Genomic DNA, 20259 nt, shown 5'->3' with positions numbered 1-20259 from the left:
GAACTCTAGGTGTGACTAAAGGATATATGCTGGGGCCCCGAAAGGGGGTCGGCAGTCTAGTGGCAATGCCCATCACTTTGCAGTTTGGGTTTGTGAGTTCAGGTACCGGTCTGGTGTTGGAAACCTGTAAGCGCCCTCCCAATCAACTGTCGGTCCTGGATTGTGAGGATTTCCCCTTATACTGGTCTCAGTAGACACATTTCCATTTTACTTTTTCACTCTCGCATTGCCTATTTCTCTCTCTCTCATAGATACATTATAGACAAGAGAGACATTGTCAGCGAGAGGGTTGCACAGCACCTTCCCCCATTTCCCTAAGTGCATTGCATGGGGCTCTGGGAGGCGTGCACATTTGTCTGAAACACAAAGATCCACTGGCAATAAAAGGCGTAGGACCCCAGTTCGCATTTCTTAGAATTTGAGGAGGCACTCAGAGTTGTCTCGGGCGTGACTGTACCTTTCATAGGAGATGTGCTAATCCCCAAACCCTCTTCCTTTGTCCCAGTAATCTGTCCTAGGGCCTCTAGCAAGTTGTTTTCTGAAACAAAGCTTACCTGAACATCCTGTAAAATTGGTAACTTTTCAGTAGCAGTACAGTGCAGTATATAGCATTCCTGTTGCGCACAGCATCTAGATCCAAAAATTGCTTACTCTACCCCAGAAATTAGAATTCACCCAGTCAAACAGAGGGATCTATAAAGATCATGGCAAGTAGTTAACATAAGCTACTTCCCCCAAGTTCTCTTGGTGCACTCTGCTGCCCTCTTTTAACAGAAGAATGCAACTGCAGGTCTTGCTTCTCAGCAAGGTACCTACATATAGAAACCTTGGTGCACTCTTGCTAAATCTGCTGGAATGTGTCTTCTATTGTGCCCAAGGTGGTTGTGTATTTGGGGACTCAGGGAAGCAAGGGAGCAGTCTAATGCACTGCAGTGCTAAGAGAGGCATGCCTTTTTCAGAAAAAAGTTCAGGTTTTCTGCCAATCAGAAAAAAATAGCAATGCAATCAGGCCAAAGGCAGAACACACATGCCAGTGAGTCTCTGTGGCACAATTGGTTAGCGCGTTCGGCTGTTAACCGAAAAGACGCTGCTGTTTTTGGCACAAAGACGCAGAGTGTTCCACTCAGTAAACCTGAGTCATTTCTCCCGTGTTCTCTGGGTTCAGCCTACTGTCCCCTTTTAACACAAGTGCGCAACTGTGGCTTTCTCCTCATAGCAAGTTATGCCTACACAGAGGACATTTGGTGCACTGTTGATGGGCTCTGTCCTCTACTAAATCCCCTGTGTTTGTGGATTAGGGGAGGTAGGGAAGTGCTTGATACCCTGATTTGCTGTGGGAAATAGAGCTATTTTAGAAATATTTTCGGGTTGCCTGGGAAGCATAAGCAAACAGCACACCAATCAGGCCCCAGTGTAAGCACTGCATGAGTCTCTGTGGCGCAATCGGTTAGCGCGTTCGGCTGTTAACTGAAAGGTTGGTGGTTCAAGCCCACCCAGGGACGATGCATTTTGGCTCAAAAATTCAGCATGACCAACTATGAACTTCTGTTTACCTCTCGCAGGTCTCGTCTGCTGACGTCCAAAAAATCCAATAAACTGTAAGCAATTCTTCTCGCTTGCTTTAGTTTTAAAAAACTTGCCATTCAATTCATAAACATCAAGACTTCATGGGAAGGGTTTGGCTGCAGCGTGTACTGATGCACAGAAGGAAGCTATCCTAGCCAGTCTACCTAAAGAAGCAATGAGGCTCTGCAGGTGCATGTACGTCTCCTACCTTTATTCTGTCATCAGACACACCAGGTTGATTGCCACAAGGACCTCGTGGCACAATGGTAGCGCGTCTGACTCCAGATCAGAAGGTTGTGTGTTCAAATCACGTCGGGGTCATACTTCCTTTTCCCACTCTGAAATACAAAATTGCTCTTCAGTATCTCGTTATTTCAACCTGACTGCATCTTTGTGCTCTGGGCCTAGTTGTTCTGGCGTTTCGAATGTAAGCTTTGCAGCAGGGAAGTATCATATTGACAGACACCCATGAAGGACATGGTCAACCTTTAAAGCAGGCCAATCTCTATGTTTTACTGGATGCAGCAGAAGTATTTCCTCTTTACCATCTCTTCAAGTGGGCCTGACTGATGTGCTGTTTTGTGCACGCTACGTGGGCTTTGTAAAGCATACCTCTGCCATTTGCATGGCCTCCTAGCGCTGTCAATATTTTCGTGTAATCGCTGAATGCTGCACTGTCCTGGGAACTCTAGGTGTGACTAAAGGATATATGCTGGGGCCCCGAAAGGGGGTCGGCAGTCTAGTGGCAATGCCCATCACTTTGTAGTTTGGGTTTGTGAGTTCAGGTACCGGTCTGGTGTCAGAAAACTGTAAGCGCCCTCCCAATCAACTGTCGGTCCTGGATTGTGAGGATTTCCCCTTATACTGGTCTCAGTAGACACATTTCCATTTTACTTTTTCACTCTCGCATTGCCTATTTCTCTCTCTCTCATAGTTACATTATAGACATGAGAGACATTGTCAGCGAGAGGGTTGCACAGCACCTTCCCCATTTCCCTAAGTGCATTGCATGGGGCTCTGGGAGGCGTGCACATTTGTCTGAAACACAAAATCCACTGGCAATAAAAGGCGTAGGACCCCAGTTCGCATTTCTTAGAATTTGAGGAGGCACTCAGAGTTGTCTCGGGCGTGACTGTACCTTTCATAGGAGATGTGCTAATCCCCAAACCCTCTTCCTTTGTCCCAGTAATCTGTCCTAGGGCCTCTAGCAAGTTGTTTTCTGAAACAAAGCTTACCTGAACATCCTGTAAAATTGGTAACTTTTCAGTAGCAGTACAGTGCAGTATATAGCATTCCTGTTGCGCACAGCATCTAGATCCAAAAATTGCTTACTCTACCCCAGAAATAAGAATTCACCCAGTCAAACAGAGGGATCTATAAAGATCATGGCAAGTAGTTAACATAAGCTACTTCCCCCAAGTTCTCTTGGTGCACTCTGCTGCCCTCTTTTAACAGAAGAATGCAACTGCAGGTCTTGCTTCTCAGCAAGGTACCTACATATAGAAACCTTGGTGCACTCTTGCTAAATCTGCTGGAATGTGTCTTCTATTGTGCCCAAGGTGGTTGTGTATTTGGGGACTCAGGGAAGCAAGGGAGCAGTCTAATGCACTGCAGTGCTAAGAGAGTCATGCCTTTTTCAGAAAAAAGTTCAGGTTTTCTGCCAATCAGAAAAAAATAGCAATGCAATCAGGCCAAAGGCAGAACACACATGCCAGTGAGTCTCTGTGGCACAATTGGTTAGCGCGTTCGGCTGTTAACCGAAAAGACGCTGCTGTTTTTGGCACAAAGACACAGAGTGTTCCACTCAGTAAACCTGAGTCATTTCTCCCGTGTTCTCTGGGTTCAGCCTACTGTCCCCTTTTAACACAAGTGCGCAACTGTGGCTTTCTCCTCATAGCAAGTTATGCCTACACAGAGGGCATTTGGTGCACTGTTGATGGGCTCTGTCCCCTACTAAATCCCCTGTGTTTCTGGATTAGGGGAGGTAGGGAAGTGCTTGATACCCTGATTTGCTGTGGGAAATAGAGCTATTTTAGAAATATTTTCAGGTTGCCTGGGAAGCATAAGCAAACAGCACACCAATTGTGGCGCAATCGGTTAGCGCGTTCGGCTGTTAACCGAAAAGACGCTGCTGTTTTTGGCACAAAGACACAGAGTGTTCCACTCAGTAAACCTGAGTCATTTCTCCCGTGTTCTCTGGGTTCAGCCTACTGTCCCCTTTTAACACAAGTGCGCAACTGTGGCTTTCTCCTCATAGCAAGTTATGCCTACACAGAGGACATTTGGTGCACTGTTGATGGGCTCTGTCCTCTACTAAATCCCCTGTGTTTGTGGATTAGGGGAGGTAGGGAAGTGCTTGATACCCTGATTTGCTGTGGGAAATAGAGCTATTTTAGAAATATTTTCAGGTTGCCTGGGAAGCATAAGCAAACAGCACACCAATCAGGCCCCAGTGTAAGCACTGCATGAGTCTCTGTGGCGCAATCGGTTAGCGCGTTCTGCTGTTAACCGAAAGGTTGGTGGTTCAAGCCCACCCAGGGACGATGCATTTTGGCTCAAAAATTCAGCATGACCAACTATGAACTTCTGTTTACCTCTCGCAGGTCTCGTCTGCTGACGTCCAAAAAATCCAATAAACTGTAAGCAATTCTTCTCGCTTGCTTTAGTTTTTCAAAACTTGCCATTCAATTCATAAACATCAAGACTTCATGGGAAGGGTTTGGCTGCAGCGTGTACTGATGCACAGAAGGAAGCTATCCTAGCCAGTCTACCTAAAGAAACAATGAGGCTCTGCAGGTGCATGTACGTCTCCTACCTTTATTCTGTCATCAGACACACCAGGTGGATTGCCACAAGGACCTCGTGCCGCAATGGTAGCGCGTCTGACTCCAGATCAGAAGGTTGTGTGTTTAAATCACGTCGGGGTCATACTTCCTTTTCCCACTCTGAAATACAAAATTGCTCTTCAGTATCTCGTTATTTCAACCTGACTGCATCTTTGTGCTCTGGGCCTAGTTGTTCTGGCGTTTCGAATGTAAGCTTTGCAGCAGGGAAGTATCATATTGACAGACACCCATGAAGGACATGGTCAACCTTTAAAGCAGGCCAATCTCTATGTTTTACTGGATGCAGCAGAAGTATTTCCTCTTTACCATCTCTTCAAGTGGGCCTGACTGATGTGCTGTTTTGTGCACGCTACGTGGGCTTTGTAAAGCATACCTCTGCCATTTGCATGGCCTCCTAGCGCTGTCAATATTTTCGTGTAATCGCTGAATGCTGCACTGTCCTGGGAACTCTAGGTGTGACTAAAGGATATATGTTGGGGCCCTGAAAGGGGGTCAGCAGTCTAGTGGCAATGGGCATCACTTTGCAGTTTGGGTTTGTGAGTTCAGGTACCGGTCTGGTGTCGGAAACCTGTAAGCGCCCTCCCAATCAACTGTCGGTCCTGGATTGTGAGGATTTCCCCTTATACTGGTCTCAGTAGACACATTTCCATTTTACTTTTTCACTCTCCCATTGCCTATTTCTCTCTCTCTCATAGATACATTATAGACAAGAGAGACATTGTCAGCGAGAGGGCTTCACAGCACCTTCCCCCATTTCCCTAAGTGCATTGCAAGGGGCTCTGGGAGGCGTGCACATTTGTCTGAAACACAAAGATCCACTGGCAATAAAAAGCGTAGGTCCCTAGTTTGCATTTCTTAGAATTTGAGGTGACACTCAGAGTTGTCTCGGGCGTGACTGTACCTTTCATAGGAGATGTGCTAATCCCCAAACCCTCTTCCTTTGTCCCAGTAATCTGTCTTAGTGCCTCTAGCAAGTTGTTTTCTGAAACAAAGCTTACCTGAACATCCTGTAAAATTGGTAACTTTTCAGTAGCAGTACAGTGCAGTATATAGCATTCCTGTTGCGCACAGCATCTAGATCCAAAAATTGCTTACTCTACCCCAGAAATTAGAATTCACCCAGTCAAACAGAGGGATCTATAAAGATCATGGCAAGTAGTTAACATAAGCTACTTCCCCCAAGTTCTCTTGGTGCACTCTGCTACCCTCTTTTAACAGAAGAATGCAACTGCAGGTCTTGCTTCTCAGCAAGGTACCTACATATAGAAACCTTGGTGCACTCTTGCTAAATCTGCTGGAATGTGTCTTCTATTGTGCCCAAGGTGGTTGTGTATTTGGGGACTCAGGGAAGTAAGGGAGCAGTCTAATGCACTGCAGTGCTAAGAGAGGCATGCCTTTTTCAGAAAAAAGTTCAGGTTTTCTGCCAATCAGAAAAATATAGCAATGCAATCAGGCCAAAGGCAGAACACACATGCCAGTGAGTCTCTGTGGCACAATTGGTTAGCGCGTTCGGCTGTTAACCGAAAAGACGCTGCTGTTTTTGGCACAAAGACACAGAGTGTTCCACTCAGTAAACCTGAGTCATTTCTCCCGTGTTCTCTGGGTTCAGCCTACTGTCCCCTTTTAACACAAGTGCACAACTGTGGCTTTCTCCTCATAGCAAGTTATGCCTACACAGAGGGCATTTGGTGCACTGTTGATGGGCACTGTCCTCTACTAAATCCCCTGTGTTTGTGGATTAGGGGAGGTAGGGAAGTGCTTGATACCCTGATTTGCTGTGGGAAATAGAGCTATTTTAGAAATATTTTCAGGTTGCCTGGGAAGCATAAGCAAACAGCACACCAATTGTGGCGCAATCGGTTAGCGCGTTCGGCTGTTAACCGAAAAGACGCTGCTGTTTTTGGCACAAAGACACAGAGTGTTCCACTCAGTAAACCTGAGTCATTTCTCCCGTGTTCTCTGGGTTCAGCCTACTGTCCCCTTTTAACACAAGTGCGCAACTGTGGCTTTCTCCTCATAGCAAGTTATGCCTACACAGAGGACATTTGGTGCACTGTTGATGGGCTCTGTCCTCTACTAAATCCCCTGTGTTTGTGGATTAGGGGAGGTAGGGAAGTGCTTGATACCCTGATTTGCTGTGGGAAATAGAGCTATTTTAGAAATATTTTCAGGTTGCCTGGGAAGCATAAGCAAACAGCACACCAATCAGGCCCCAGTGTAAGCACTGCATGAGTCTCTGTGGCGCAATCGGTTAGCGCGTTCTGCTGTTAACCGAAAGGTTGGTGGTTCAAGCCCACCCAGGGACGATGCATTTTGGCTCAAAAATTCAGCATGACCAACTATGAACTTCTGTTTACCTCTCGCAGGTCTCGTCTGCTGACGTCCAAAAAATCCAATAAACTGTAAGCAATTCTTCTCGCTTGCTTTAGTTTTTCAAAACTTGCCATTCAATTCATAAACATCAAGACTTCATGGGAAGGGTTTGGCTGCAGCGTGTACTGATGCACAGAAGGAAGCTATCCTAGCCAGTCTACCTAAAGAAGCAATGAGGCTCTGCAGGTGCATGTACGTCTCCTACCTTTATTCTGTCATCAGACACACCAAGTGGATTGCCACAAGGACCTCGTGCCGCAATGGTAGCGCGTCTGACTCCAGATCAGAAGGTTGTGGGTTCAAATCACGTCGGGGTCATACTTCCTTTTCCCACTCTGAAATACAAAATTGCTCTTCAGTATCTCGTTATTTCAACCTGACTGCATCTTTGTGCTCTGGGCCTAGTTGTTCTGGCGTTTCGAATGTAAGCTTTGCAGCAGGGAAGTATCATATTGACAGACACCCATGAAGGACATGGTCAACCTTTAAAACAGGCCAATCTCTATGTTTTACTGGATGCAGCAGAAGTATTTCCTCTTTACCATCTCTTCAAGTGGGCCTGACTGATGTGCTGTTTTGTGCACGCTACGTGGGCTTTGTAAAGCATACCTCTGCCATTTGCATGGCCTCCTAGCGCTGTCAATATTTTCGTGTAATCGCTGAATGCTGCACTGTCCTGGGAACTCTAGGTGTGACTAAAGGATATATGTTGGGGCCCCGAAAGGGGGTCGGCAGTCTAGTGGCAATGGGCATCACTTTGCAGATTGGGTTTGTGAGTTCAGGTACCGGTCTGGTGTCGGAAACCTGTAAGCGCCCTCCCAATCAACTGTCGGTCCTGGATTGTGAGGATTTCCCCTTATACTGGTCTCAGTAGACACATTTCCATTTTACTTTTTCACTCTCGCATTGCCTATTTCTCTCTCTCTCATAGATACATTATAGACAAGAGAGACATTGTCAGCGAGAGGGCTTCACAGCACCTTCCCCCATTTCCCTAAGTGCATTGCAAGGAGCTCTGGGAGGCGTGCACATTTGTCTGAAACACAAAGATCCACTGGCAATAAAAAGCGTAGGTCCCTAGTTTGCATTTCTTAGAATTTGAGGTGACACTCAGAGTTGTCTCGGGCGTGACTGTACCTTTCATAGGAGATGTGCTAATCCCCAAACCCTCTTCCTTTGTCCCAGTAATCTGTCTTAGTGCCTCTAGCAAGTTGTTTTCTGAAACAAAGCTTACCTGAACATCCTGTAAAATTGGTAACTTTTCAGTAGCAGTACAGTGCAGTATATAGCATTCCTGTTGCGCACAGCATCTAGATCCAAAAATTGCTTACTCTACCCCAGAAATTAGAATTCACCCAGTCAAACAGAGGGATCTATAAAGATCATGGCAAGTAGTTAACATAAGCTACTTCCCCCAAGTTCTCTTGGTGCACTCTGCTACCCTCTTTTAACAGAAGAATGCAACTGCAGGTCTTGCTTCTCAGCAAGGTACCTACATATAGAAACCTTGGTGCACTCTTGCTAAATCTGCTGGAATGTGTCTTCTATTGTGCCCAAGGTGGTTGTGTATTTGGGGACTCAGGGAAGCAAGGGAGCAGTCTAATGCACTGCAGTGCTAAGAGAGGCATGCCTTTTTCAGAAAAAAGTTCAGGTTTTCTGCCAATCAGAAAAAAATAGCAATGCAATCAGGCCAAAGGCAGAACACACATGCCAGTGAGTCTCTGTGGCGCAATTGGTTAGCGCGTTCGGCTGTTAACCGAAAAGACGCTGCTGTTTTGGGAAAACAAAGACACAGAGTGTTCCACTCAGTTACCCTGAGTCATTTCTCCCGTGTTCTCTGGGTTCAGCCTACTGTCCCCTTTTAACACAAGTGCGCAACTGTGGCTTTCTCCTCATAGCAAGTTATGCCTACACAGAGGACATTTGGTGCACTGTTGATAGGCTCTGTCCTCTACTAAATCCCCTGTGTTTGTGGATTACGGGAGGTAGGGAAGTGCTTGATACCCTGATTTGCTGTGGGAAATAGAGCTATTTTAGAAATATTTTCAGGTTGCCTGGGGAGCATAAGCAAACAGCACACCAATCAGGCCCCAGTGTAAACACTGCATGAGTCTCTGTGGCGCAATCGGTTAGCGCGTTCGGCTGTTAACCGAAAGGTTGGTGGTTCAAGCCCACCCAGGGAAGATGCATTTTGGCTCAAAAATTCAGCATGACCAACTATGAACTTCTGTTTACCTCTCGCAGGTCTCGTCTGCTGACGTCCAAAAAATCCAATAAACTGCAAGCAATTCTTCTCGCTTGCTTTAGTTTTTCAAAACTTGCCATTCAATTCATAAACATCAAGACTTCATGGGAAGGGTTTGGCTGCAGCGTGTACTGATGCACAGAAGGAAGCTATCCTAGCCAGTCTACTTAAAGAAGCAATGAGGCTCTGCGGGTGCATGTACGTCTCCTACCTTTATTCTGTCATCAGACGCACCAGGTGGACTGCCACAAGGACCTCGTGGCGCAATGGTAGCGCGTCTGACTCCAGATCAGAAGGTTGCGTGTTCAAATCACGTCGGGGTCATATTTGCTTTTCCCACTCTGAAATACAAAATTGCTCTTCAGTATCTCGTTATTTCAACCTGACTGCATCTTTGTGCTCTGGGCCTAGTTGTTCTGGCGTTTCGAATGTAAGCTTTGCAGCAGGGAAGTATCATATTGACAGACACCCATGAAGGACATGGTCAACCTTTAAAGCAGGCCAATCTCTATGTTTTACTGGATGCAGCAGAAGTATTTCCTCTTTACCATCTCTTCCAGTGGGCCTGACTGATGTGCTGTTTTGTGCACGCTACGTGGGCTTTGTAAAGCATACCTCTGCCATTTGCATGGCCTCCTAGCGCTGCCAATATTTTCGTGTAATCGCTGAATGCTGCACTGTCCTGGGAACTCTAGGTGTGACTAAATGATATATGCTGGGGCCGCGAAAGGGGGTCGGCAGTCTAGTGGCAATGCCCATCACTTTGCAGTTTGGGTTTGTGAGTTCAGGTACCGGTCTGGTGTCGGAAACCTGTAAGCGCCCTCCCAATCAACTGTCGGTCTTGGATTGTGAGGATTTCCCCTTATACTGGTCTCAGTAGACACATTTCCATTTTACTTTTTCACTCTCGCATTGCCTATTTCTCTCTCTCTCATAGATACATTATAGACAAGAGAGACATTGTCAGCGAGAGGGCTTCACAGCACCTTCCCCCATTTCCCTAAGTGCATTGCAAGGGGCTCTGGGAGGCGTGCACATTTGTCTGAAACACAAAATCCACTGGCAATAAAAGGCGTAGGACCCCAGTTCGCATTTCTTAGAATTTGAGGAGGCACTCAGAGTTGTCTCGGGCGTGACTGTACCTTTCATAGGAGATGTGCTAATCCCCAAACCCTCTTCCTTTGTCCCAGTAATCTGTCCTAGGGCCTCTAGCAAGTTGTTTTCTGAAACAAAGCTTACCTGAACATCCTGTAAAATTGGTAACTTTTCAGTAGCAGTACAGTGCAGTATATAGCATTCCTGTTGCGCACAGCATCTAGATCCAAAAATTGCTTACTCTACCCCAGAAATTAGAATTCACCCAGTCAAACAGAGGGATCTATAAAGATCATGGCAAGTAGTTAACATAAGCTACTTCCCCCAAGTTCTCTTGGTGCACTCTGCTGCCCTCTTTTAACAGAAGAATGCAACTGCAGGTCTTGCTTCTCAGCAAGGTACCTACATATAGAAACCTTGGTGCACTCTTGCTAAATCTGCTGGAATGTGTCTTCTATTGTGCCCAAGGTGGTTGTGTATTTGGGGACTCAGGGAAGCAAGGGAGCAGTCTAATGCACTGCAGTGCTAAGAGAGTCATGCCTTTTTCAGAAAAAAGTTCAGGTTTTCTGCCAATCAGAAAAAAATAGCAATGCAATCAGGCCAAAGGCAGAACACACATGCCAGTGAGTCTCTGTGGCACAATTGGTTAGCGCGCTCGGCTGTTAACCGAAAAGACGCTGCTGTTTTTGGCACAAAGACACAGAGTGTTCCACTCAGTAAACCTGAGTCATTTCTCCCGTGTTCTCTGGGTTCAGCCTACTGTCCCCTTTTAACACAAGTGCGCAACTGTGGCTTTCTCCTCATAGCAAGTTATGCCTACACAGAGGGCATTTGGTGCACTGTTGATGGGCTCTGTCCTCTACTAAATCCCCTGTGTTTGTGGATTAGGGGAGGTAGGGAAGTGCTTGATACCCTGATTTGCAGTGGGAAATAGAGCTATTTTAGAAATATTTTCAGGTTGCCTGGGAAGAATAAGCAAACAGCACACCAATTGTGGCGCAATCGGTTAGCGCGTTCGGCTGTTAACCGAAAAGACGCTGCTGTTTTTGGCACAAAGACACAGAGTGTTCCACTCAGTAAACCTGAGTCATTTCTCCCGTGTTCTCTGGGTTCAGCCTACTGTCCCCTTTTAACACAAGTGCACAACTGTGGCTTTCTCCTCATAGCAAGTTATGCCTACACAGAGGACATTTGGTGCACTGTTGATGGGCTCTGTCCTCTACTAAATCCCCTGTGTTTGTGGATTAGGGGAGGTAGGGAAGTGCTTGATACCCTGATTTGCTGTGGGAAATAGAGCTATTTTAGAAATATTTTCAGGTTGCCTGGGAAGCATAAGCAAACAGCACACCAATCAGGCCCCAGTGTAAGCACTGCATGAGTCTCTGTGGCGCAATCGGTTAGCGCGCTCTGCTGTTAACCGAAAGGTTGGTGGTTCAAGCCCACCCAGGGACGATGCATTTTGGCTCAAAAATTCAGCATGACCAACTATGAACTTCTGTTTACCTCTCGCAGGTCTCGTCTGCTGACGTCCAAAAAATCCAATAAACTGTAAGCAATTCTTCTCGCTTGCTTTAGTTTTTCAAAACTTGCCATTCAATTCATAAACATCAAGACTTCATGGGAAGGGTTTGGCTGCAGCGTGTACTGATGCACAGAAGGAAGCTATCCTAGCCAGTCTACCTAAAGAAGCAATGAGGCTCTGCAGGTGCATGTACGTCTCCTACCTTTATTCTGTCATCAGACACACCAGGTGGATTGCCACAAGGACCTCGTGCCGCAATGGTAGCGCGTCTGACTCCAGATCAGATGGTTGTGTGTTCAAATCACGTCGGGGTCATACTTCCTTTTCCCACTCTGAAATACAAAATTGCTCTTCAGTATCTCGTTATTTCAACCTGACTGCATCTTTGTGCTCTGGGCCTAGTTGTTCTGGCGTTTCGAATGTAAGCTTTGCAGCAGGGAAGTATCATATTGACAGACACCCATGAAGGACATGGTCAACCTTTAAAGCAGGCCAATCTCTATGTTTTACTGGATGCAGCAGAAGTATTTCCTCTTTACCATCTCTTCAAGTGGGCCTGACTGATGTGCTGTTTTGTGCACGCTACGTGGGCTTTGTAAAGCATACCTCTGCCATTTGCATGGCCTCCTAGCGCTGTCAATATTTTCGTGTAATCGCTGAATGCTGCACTGTCCTGGGAACTCTAGGTGTGACTAAAGGATATATGTTGGGGCCCCGAAAGGGGGTCGGCAGTCTAGTGGCAATGGGCATCACTTTGCAGTTTGGGTTTATGAGTTCAGGTACCGGTCTGGTGTCGGAAACCTGTAAGCGCCCTCCCAATCAACTGTCGGTCCTGGATTGTGAGGATTTCCCCTTATACTGGTCTCAGTAGACACATTTCCATTTTACTTTTTCACTCTCGCATTGCCTATTTCTCTCTCTCTCATAGATACATTATAGACAAGAGAGACATTGTCAGCGAGAGGGCTTCACAGCACCTTCCCCCATTTCCCTAAGTGCATTGCAAGGAGCTCTGGGAGGCGTGCACATTTGTCTGAAACACAAAGATCCACTGGCAATAAAAAGCGTAGGTCCCTAGTTTGCATTTCTTAGAATTTGAGGTGACACTCAGAGTTGTCTCGGGCGTGACTGTACCTTTCATAGGAGATGTGCTAATCCCCAAACCCTCTTCCTTTGTCCCAGTAATCTGTCTTAGTGCCTCTAGCAAGTTGTTTTCTGAATCAAAGCTTACCTGAACATCCTGTAAAATTGGTAACTTTTCAGTAGCAGTACAGTGCAGTATATAGCATTCATGTTGCGCACAGCATCTAGATCCAAAAATTGCTTACTCTACCCCAGAAATTAGAATTCACCCAGTCAAACAGAGGGATCTATAAAGATCATGGCAAGTAGTTAACATAAGCTACTTCCCCCAAGTTCTCTTGGTGCACTCTGCTACCCTCTTTTAACAGAAGAATGCAACTGCAGGTCTTGCTTCTCAGCAAGGTACCTACATATAGAAACCTTGGTGCACTCTTGCTAAATCTGCTGGAATGTGTCTTCTATTGTGCCCAAGGTGGTTGTGTATTTGGGGACTCAGGGAAGCAAGGGAGCAGTCTAATGCACTGCACTGCTAAGAGAGGCATGCCTTTTTCAGAAAAAAGTTCAGGTTTTCTGCCAATCAGAAAAAAATAGCAATGCAATCAGGCCAAAGGCAGAACACACATGCCAGTGAGTCTCTGTGGCGCAATTGGTTAGCGCATTCGGCTGTTAACCGAAAAGACGCTGCTGTTTTGGGAAAACAAAGACACAGAGTGTTCCACTCAGTTACCCTGAGTCATTTCTCCCGTGTTCTCTGGGTTCAGCCTACTGTCCCCTTTTAACACAAGTGCGCAACTGTGGCTTTCTCCTCATAGCAAGTTATGCCTACACAGAGGACATTTGGTGCACTGTTGATAGGCTCTGTCCTCTACTAAATCCCCTGTGTTTGTGGATTACGGGAGGTAGGGAAGTGCTTGATACCCTGATTTGCTGTGGGAAATAGAGCTATTTTAGAAATATTTTCAGGTTGCCTGGGGAGCATAAGCAAACAGCACACCAATCAGGCCCCAGTGTAAGCACTGCATGAGTCTCTGTGGCGCAATCGGTTAGCGCGTTGGCTGTTAACCGAAAGGTTGGTGGTTCAAGCCCACCCAGGGACGATGCATTTTGGCTCAAAAATTCAGCATGACCAACTATGAACTTCTGTTTACCTCTCGCAGGTCTCGTCTGCTGACGTCCAAAAAATCCAATAAACTGCAAGCAATTCTTCTCGCTTGCTTTAGTTTTTCAAAACTTGCCATTCAATTCATAAACATCAAGACTTCATGGGAAGGGTTTGGCTGCAGCGTGTACTGATGCACAGAAGGAAGCTATCCTAGCCAGTCTACTTAAAGAAGCAATGAGGCTCTGCGGGTGCATGTACGTCTCCTACCTTTATTCTGTCATCAGACACACCAGGTGGATTGCAACAAGGACCTCGTGGCGCAATGGTAGCGCGTCTGACTCCAGATCAGAAGGTTGCGTGTTCAAATCACGTCGGGGTCATATTTGCTTTTCCCACTCTGAAATACAAAATTGCTCTTCAGTATCTCGTTATTTCAACCTGACTGCATCTTTGTGCTCTGGGCCTAGTTGTTCTGGCGTTTTGAATGTAAGCTTTGCAGCAGGGAAGTATCATATTGACAGACACCCATGAAGTACATGGTCAACCTTTAAAGCAGGCCAATCTCTATGTTTTACTGGATGCAGCAGAAGTATTTCCTCTTTACCATCTCTTCAAGTGGGCCTGACTGATGTGCTGCTTTGTGCACGCTACGTGGGCTTTGTAAAGCATACCTCTGCCATTTGCATGGCCTCCTAGCGCTGTCAATATTTTCGTGTAATCGCTGAATGCTGCACTGTCCTGGGAACTCTAGGTGTGACTAAATGATATATGCTGGGGCCGCAAAAGGGGGTCGGCAGTCTAGTGGCAATGCCCATCACTTTGCAGTTTGGGTTTGTGAGTTCAGGTACCGGTCTGGTGTCGGAAACCTGTAAGCGCCCTCCCAATCAACTGTCGGTCCTGGATTGTGAGGATTTCCCCTTATACTGGTCTCAGTAGACACATTTCCATTTTACTTTTTCACTCTCGCATTGCCTATTTCTCTCTCTCTCATAGATACATTATAGACAAGAGAGACATTGTCAGCGAGAGGGTTGCACAGCACCTTCCCCCATTTCCCTAAGTGCATTGCAAGGGGCTCTGGGAGGCGTGCACATTTGTCTGAAACACAAAATCCACTGGCAATAAAAGGCGTAGGACCCCAGTTCGCATTTCTTAGAATTTGAGGAGGCACTCAGAGTTGTCTCGGGCGTGACTGTACCTTTCATAGGAGATGTGCTAATCCCCAAACCCTCTTCCTTTGTCCCAGTAATCTGTCCTAGGGCCTCTAGCAAGTTGTTTTCTGAAACAAAGCTTACCTGAACATCCTGTAAAATTGGTAACTTTTCAGTAGCAGTACAGTGCAGTATATAGCATTGCTGTTGCGCACAGCATCTAGCTCCAAAAATTGCTTACTCTACCCCAGAAATTAGAATTCACCCAGTCAAACAGAGGGATCTATAAAGATCATGGCAAGTAGTTAACATAAGCTACTTCCCCCAAGTTCTCTTGGTGCACTCTGCTGCCCTCTTTTAACAGAAGAATGCAACTGCAGGTCTTGCTTCTCAGCAAGGTACCTACATATAGAAACCTTGGTGCACTCTTGCTAAATCTGCTGGAATGTGTCTTCTATTGTGCCCAAGGTGGTTGTGTATTTGGGGACTCAGGGAAGCAAGGGAGCAGTCTAATGCACTGCAGTGCTAAGAGAGTCATGCCTTTTTCAGAAAAAAGTTCAGGTTTTCTGCCAATCAGAAAAAAATAGCAATGCAATCAGGCCAAAGGCAGAACACACATGCCAGTGAGTCTCTGTGGCACAATTGGTTAGCGCGTTCGGCTGTTAACCGAAAAGACGCTGCTGTTTTTGGCACAAAGACACAGAGTGTTCCACTCAGTAAACCTGAGTCATTTCTCCCGTGTTCTCTGGGTTCAGCCTACTGTCCCCTTTTAACACAAGTGCGCAACTGTGGCTTTCTCCTCATAGCAAGTTATGCCTACACAGAGGGCATTTGGTGCACTGTTGATGGGCTCTGTCCTCTACTAAATCCCCTGTGTTTGTGGATTAGGGGAGGTAGGGAAGTGCTTGATACCCTGATTTGCTGTGGGAAATAGAGCTATTTTAGAAATATTTTCAGGTTGCCTGGGAAGCATAAGCAAACAGCACACCAATTGTGGCGCAATCGGTTAGCGCGTTCGGCTGTTAACCGAAAAGACGCTGCTGTTTTTGGCACAAAGACACAGAGTGTTCCACTCAGTAAACCTGAGTCATTTCTCCCGTGTTCTCTGGGTTCAGCCTACTGTCCCCTTTTAACACAAGTGCGCAACTGTGGCTTTCTCCTCATAGCAAGTTATGCCTACACAGAGGACATTTGGTGCACTGTTGATGGGCTCTGTCCTCTACTAAATCCCCTGTGTTTGTGGATTAGGGGAGGTAGGGAAGTGCTTGATACCCTGATTTGCTGTGGGAAATAGAGCTATTTTAGAAATATTTTCAGGTTGCCTGGGAAGCATAAGCAAACAGCACACCAATCAGGCCCCAGTGTAAGCACTGCATGAGTCTCTGTGGCGCAATCGGTTAGCGCGTTCGGCTGTTAACCGAAAGGTTGGTGGTTCAAGCCCACCCAGGGACGATGCATTTTGGCTCAGAAATTCAGCATGACCAACTATGAACTTCTGTTTACCTCTCGCAGGTCTCGTCTGCTGACGTCCAAAAAATCCAATAAACTGCAAGCAATTCTTCTCGCTTGCTTTAGTTTTTCAAAACTTGCCATTCAATTCATAAACATCAAGACTTCATGGGAAGGGTTTGGCTGCAGCGTGTACTGATGCACAGAAGGAAGCTATCCTAGCCAGTCTACCTAAAGAAGCAATGAGGCTCTGCAGGTGCATGTACGTCTCCTACCTTTATTCTGTCATCAGACACACCAGGTGGATTGCCACAAGGACCTCGTGCCGCAATGGTAGCGCGTCTGACTCCAGATCAGAAGGTTGTGTGTTCAAATCACGTCGGGGTCATACTTCCTTTTCCCACTCTGAAATACAAAATTGCTCTTCAGTATCTCGTTATTTCAACCTGACTGCATCTTTGTGCTCTGGGCCTAGTTGTTCTGGCGTTTCGAATGTAAGCTTTGCAGCAGGGAAGTATCATATTGACAGACACCCATGAAGGACATGGTCAACCTTTAAAGCAGGCCAATCTCTATGTTTTACTGGATGCAGCAGAAGTATTTCCTCTTTACCATCTCTTCAAGTGGGCCTGACTGATGTGCTGTTTTGTGCACGCTACGTGGGCTTTGTAAAGCATACCTCTGCCATTTGCATGGCCTCCTAGCGCTGTCAATATTTTCGTGTAATCGCTGAATGCTGCACTGTCCTGGGAACTCTAGGTGTGACTAAATGATATATGCTGGGGCCCCGAAAGGGGGTCGGCAGTCTAGTGGCAATGGGCATCACTTTGCAGTTTGGGTTTGTGAGTTCAGGTACCGGTCTGGTGTCGGAAACCTGTAAGCGCCCTCCCAATCAACTGTCGGTCCTGGATTGTGAGGATTTCCCCTTATACTGGTCTCAGTAGACACATTTCCATTTTACTTTTTCACTCTCGCATTGCCTATTTCTCTCTCTCTCATAGATACATTATAGAAAAGAGAGACATTGTCAGCGAGAGGGTTGCACAGCACCTTCCCCCATTTCCCTAAGTGCATTGCAAGGGGCTCTGGGAGGCGTGCACATTTGTCTGAAACACAAAATCCACTGGCAATAAAAGGCGTAGGACCCCAGTTCGCATTTCTTAGAATTTGAGGAGGCACTCAGAGTTGTCTCGGGCGTGACTGTACCTTTCATAGGAGATGTGCTAATCCCCAAACCCTCTTCCTTTGTCCCAGTAATCTGTCCTAGGGCCTCTAGCAAGTTGTTTTCTGAAACAAAGCTTACCTGAACATCCTGTAAAATTGGTAACTTTTCAGTAGCAGTACAGTGCAGTATATAGCATTCCTGTTGCGCACAGCATCTAGATCCACAAATTGCATACTCTACCCCAGAAATTAGAATTCACCCAGTCAAACAGAGGGATCTATAAAGATCATGGCAAGTAGTTAACATAAGCTACTTCCCCCAAGTTCTCTTGGTGCACTCTGCTGCCCTCTTTTAACAGAAGAATGCAACTGCAGGTCTTGCTTCTCAGCAAGGTACCTACATATAGAAACCTTGGTGCACTCTTGCTAAATCTGCTGGAATGTGTCTTCTATTGTGCCCAAGGTGGTTGTGTATTTGGGGACTCAGGGAAGCAAGGGAGCAGTCTAATGCACTGCAGTGCTAAGAGAGGCATGCCTTTTTCAGAAAAAAGTTCAGGTTTTCTGCCAATCAGAAAAAAATAGCAATGCAATCAGGCCAAAGGCAGAACACACATGCCAGTGAGTCTCTGTGGCACAATTGGTTAGCGCGTTCGGCTGTTAACCGAAAAGACGCTGCTGTTTTTGGCACAAAGACACAGAGTGTTCCACTCAGTAAACCTGAGTCATTTCTCCCGTGTTCTCTGGGTTCAGCCTACTGTCCCCTTTTAACACAAGTGCGCAACTGTGGCTTTCTCCTCATAGCAAGTTATGCCTACACAGAGGGCATTTGGTGCACTGTTGATGGGCTCTGTCCTCTACTAAATCCCCTGTGTTTGTGGATTAGGGGAGGTAGGGAAGTGCTTGATACCCTGATTTGCTGTGGGAAATAGAGCTATTTTAGAAATATTTTCAGGTTGCCTGGGAAGCATAAGCAAACAGCACACCAATTGTGGCGCAATCGGTTAGCGCGTTCGGCTGTTAACCGAAAAGACGCTGCTGTTTTTGGCACAAAGACACAGAGTGTTCCACTCAGTAAACCTGAGTCATTTCTCCCGTGTTCTCTGGGTTCAGCCTACTGTCCCCTTTTAACACAAGTGCGCAACTGTGGCTTTCTCCTCATAGCAAGTTATGCCTACACAGAGGACATTTGGTGCACTGTTGATGGGCTCTGTCCTCTACTAAATCCCCTGTGTTTGTGGATTAGGGGAGGTAGGGAAGTGCTTGATACCCTGATTTGCTGTGGGAAATAGAGCTATTTTAGAAATATTTTCAGGTTGCCTGGGAAGCATAAGCAAACAGCACACCAATCAGGCCCCAGTGTAAGCACTGCATGAGTCTCTGTGGCGCAATCGGTTAGCGCGTTCGGCTGTTAACCGAAAGGTTGGTGGTTCAAGCCCACCCAGGGACGATGCATTTTGGCTCAAAAATTCAGCATGACCAACTATGAACTTCTGTTTACCTCTCGCAGGTCTCGTCTGCTGACGTCCAAAAAATCCAATAAACTGTAAGCAATTCTTCTCGCTTGCTTTAGTTTTTCAAAACTTGCCATTCAATTCATAAACATCAAGACTTCATGGGAAGGGTTTGGCTGCAGCGTGTACTGATGCACAGAAGGAAGCTATCCTAGCCAGTCTACCTAAAGAAGCAATGAGGCTCTGCAGGTGCATGTACGTCTCCTACCTTTATTCTGTCATCAGACACACCAGGTGGATTGCCACAAGGACCTCGTGCCGCAATGGTAGCGCGTCTGACTCCAGATCAGAAGGTTGTGTGTTCAAATCACGTCGGGGTCATACTTCCTTTTCCCACTCTGAAATACAAAATTGCTCTTCAGTATCTCGTTATTTCAACCTGACTGCATCTTTGTGCTCTGGGCCTAGTTGTTCTGGCGTTTCGAATGTAAGCTTTGCAGCAGGGAAGTATCATATTGACAGACACCCATGAAGGACATGGTCAACCTTTAAAGCAGGCCAATCTCTATGTTTTACTGGATGCAGCAGAAGTATTTCCTCTTTACCATCTCTTCAAGTGGGCCTGACTGATGTGCTGTTTTGTGCACGCTACGTGGGCTTTGTAAAGCATACCTCTGCCATTTGCATGGCCTCCTAGCGCTGTCAATATTTTCGTGTAATCGCTGAATGCTGCACTGTCCTGGGAACTCTAGGTGTGACTAAAGGATATATGTTGGGGCCCCGAAAGGGGGTCGGCAGTCTAGTGGCAATGGGCATCACTTTGCAGTTTGGGTTTGTGAGTTCAGGTACCGGTCTGGTGTCGGAAACCTGTAAGCGCCCTCCCAATCAACTGTCAGTCCTGGATTGTGAGGATTTCCCCTTATACTGGTCTCAGTAGACACATTTCCATTTGGCTTTTTCACTCTCGCATTGCCTATTTCTCTCTCTCTCATAGATACATTATAGACAAGAGAGACATTGTCAGCGAGAGGGTTGCACAGCACCTTCCCCCATTTCCCTAAGTGCATTGCATGGGGCTCTGGGAGGCGTGCACATTTGTCTGAAACACAAAGATCCACTGGCAATAAAAGGCGTAGGACCCCAGTTCGCATTTCTTAGAATTTGAGGAGGCACTCAGAGTTGTCTCGGGCGTGACTGTACCTTTCATAGGAG

At 46.4% G+C, this 20259-nt stretch overlaps 11 non-coding genes across 11 annotated transcripts; all 11 read left to right on the top strand.

Annotated features, from left to right (window-relative positions):
- Positions 1-1428: 1428 nt before the first annotated feature.
- TRNAN-GUU (transfer RNA asparagine (anticodon GUU)) lies at positions 1429-1502 on the top strand. Its single transcript has one exon. It is a non-coding gene; the product is annotated as a tRNA-Asn (tRNA).
- A 313-nt stretch (positions 1503-1815) lies between these two features.
- Positions 1816-1887, top strand: TRNAW-CCA (transfer RNA tryptophan (anticodon CCA)). The gene has a single exon. It is a non-coding gene; the product is annotated as a tRNA-Trp (tRNA).
- Positions 1888-7031: 5144 nt separating this feature from the next.
- Positions 7032-7103, top strand: TRNAW-CCA (transfer RNA tryptophan (anticodon CCA)). The gene has a single exon. It is a non-coding gene; the product is annotated as a tRNA-Trp (tRNA).
- Positions 7104-8895: 1792 nt separating this feature from the next.
- On the top strand, positions 8896-8969 carry TRNAN-GUU (transfer RNA asparagine (anticodon GUU)). The gene has a single exon. It is a non-coding gene; the product is annotated as a tRNA-Asn (tRNA).
- Positions 8970-9282: 313 nt separating this feature from the next.
- On the top strand, positions 9283-9354 carry TRNAW-CCA (transfer RNA tryptophan (anticodon CCA)). The gene has a single exon. It is a non-coding gene; the product is annotated as a tRNA-Trp (tRNA).
- A 2536-nt stretch (positions 9355-11890) lies between these two features.
- TRNAW-CCA (transfer RNA tryptophan (anticodon CCA)) lies at positions 11891-11962 on the top strand. Its single transcript has one exon. It is a non-coding gene; the product is annotated as a tRNA-Trp (tRNA).
- A 2178-nt stretch (positions 11963-14140) lies between these two features.
- On the top strand, positions 14141-14212 carry TRNAW-CCA (transfer RNA tryptophan (anticodon CCA)). The gene has a single exon. It is a non-coding gene; the product is annotated as a tRNA-Trp (tRNA).
- A 2149-nt stretch (positions 14213-16361) lies between these two features.
- TRNAN-GUU (transfer RNA asparagine (anticodon GUU)) lies at positions 16362-16435 on the top strand. The gene has a single exon. It is a non-coding gene; the product is annotated as a tRNA-Asn (tRNA).
- Positions 16436-16748: 313 nt separating this feature from the next.
- On the top strand, positions 16749-16820 carry TRNAW-CCA (transfer RNA tryptophan (anticodon CCA)). Its single transcript has one exon. It is a non-coding gene; the product is annotated as a tRNA-Trp (tRNA).
- A 2149-nt stretch (positions 16821-18969) lies between these two features.
- Positions 18970-19043, top strand: TRNAN-GUU (transfer RNA asparagine (anticodon GUU)). Its single transcript has one exon. It is a non-coding gene; the product is annotated as a tRNA-Asn (tRNA).
- Positions 19044-19356: 313 nt separating this feature from the next.
- TRNAW-CCA (transfer RNA tryptophan (anticodon CCA)) lies at positions 19357-19428 on the top strand. The gene has a single exon. It is a non-coding gene; the product is annotated as a tRNA-Trp (tRNA).
- The last annotated feature ends 831 nt before the right edge of the window (positions 19429-20259 follow it).

The sequence above is a fragment of the Ambystoma mexicanum genome, chromosome 11, assembly GCF_040938575.1.
Source record: "Ambystoma mexicanum isolate Mex_15411 chromosome 11, UKY_AmexF1_1, whole genome shotgun sequence".
NCBI classification, from domain to species: domain Eukaryota; kingdom Metazoa; phylum Chordata; class Amphibia; order Caudata; family Ambystomatidae; genus Ambystoma; species Ambystoma mexicanum.
Note: the sequence above shows the minus strand (reverse complement) of the source record. Positions and strands in the feature narration are given on the sequence as shown.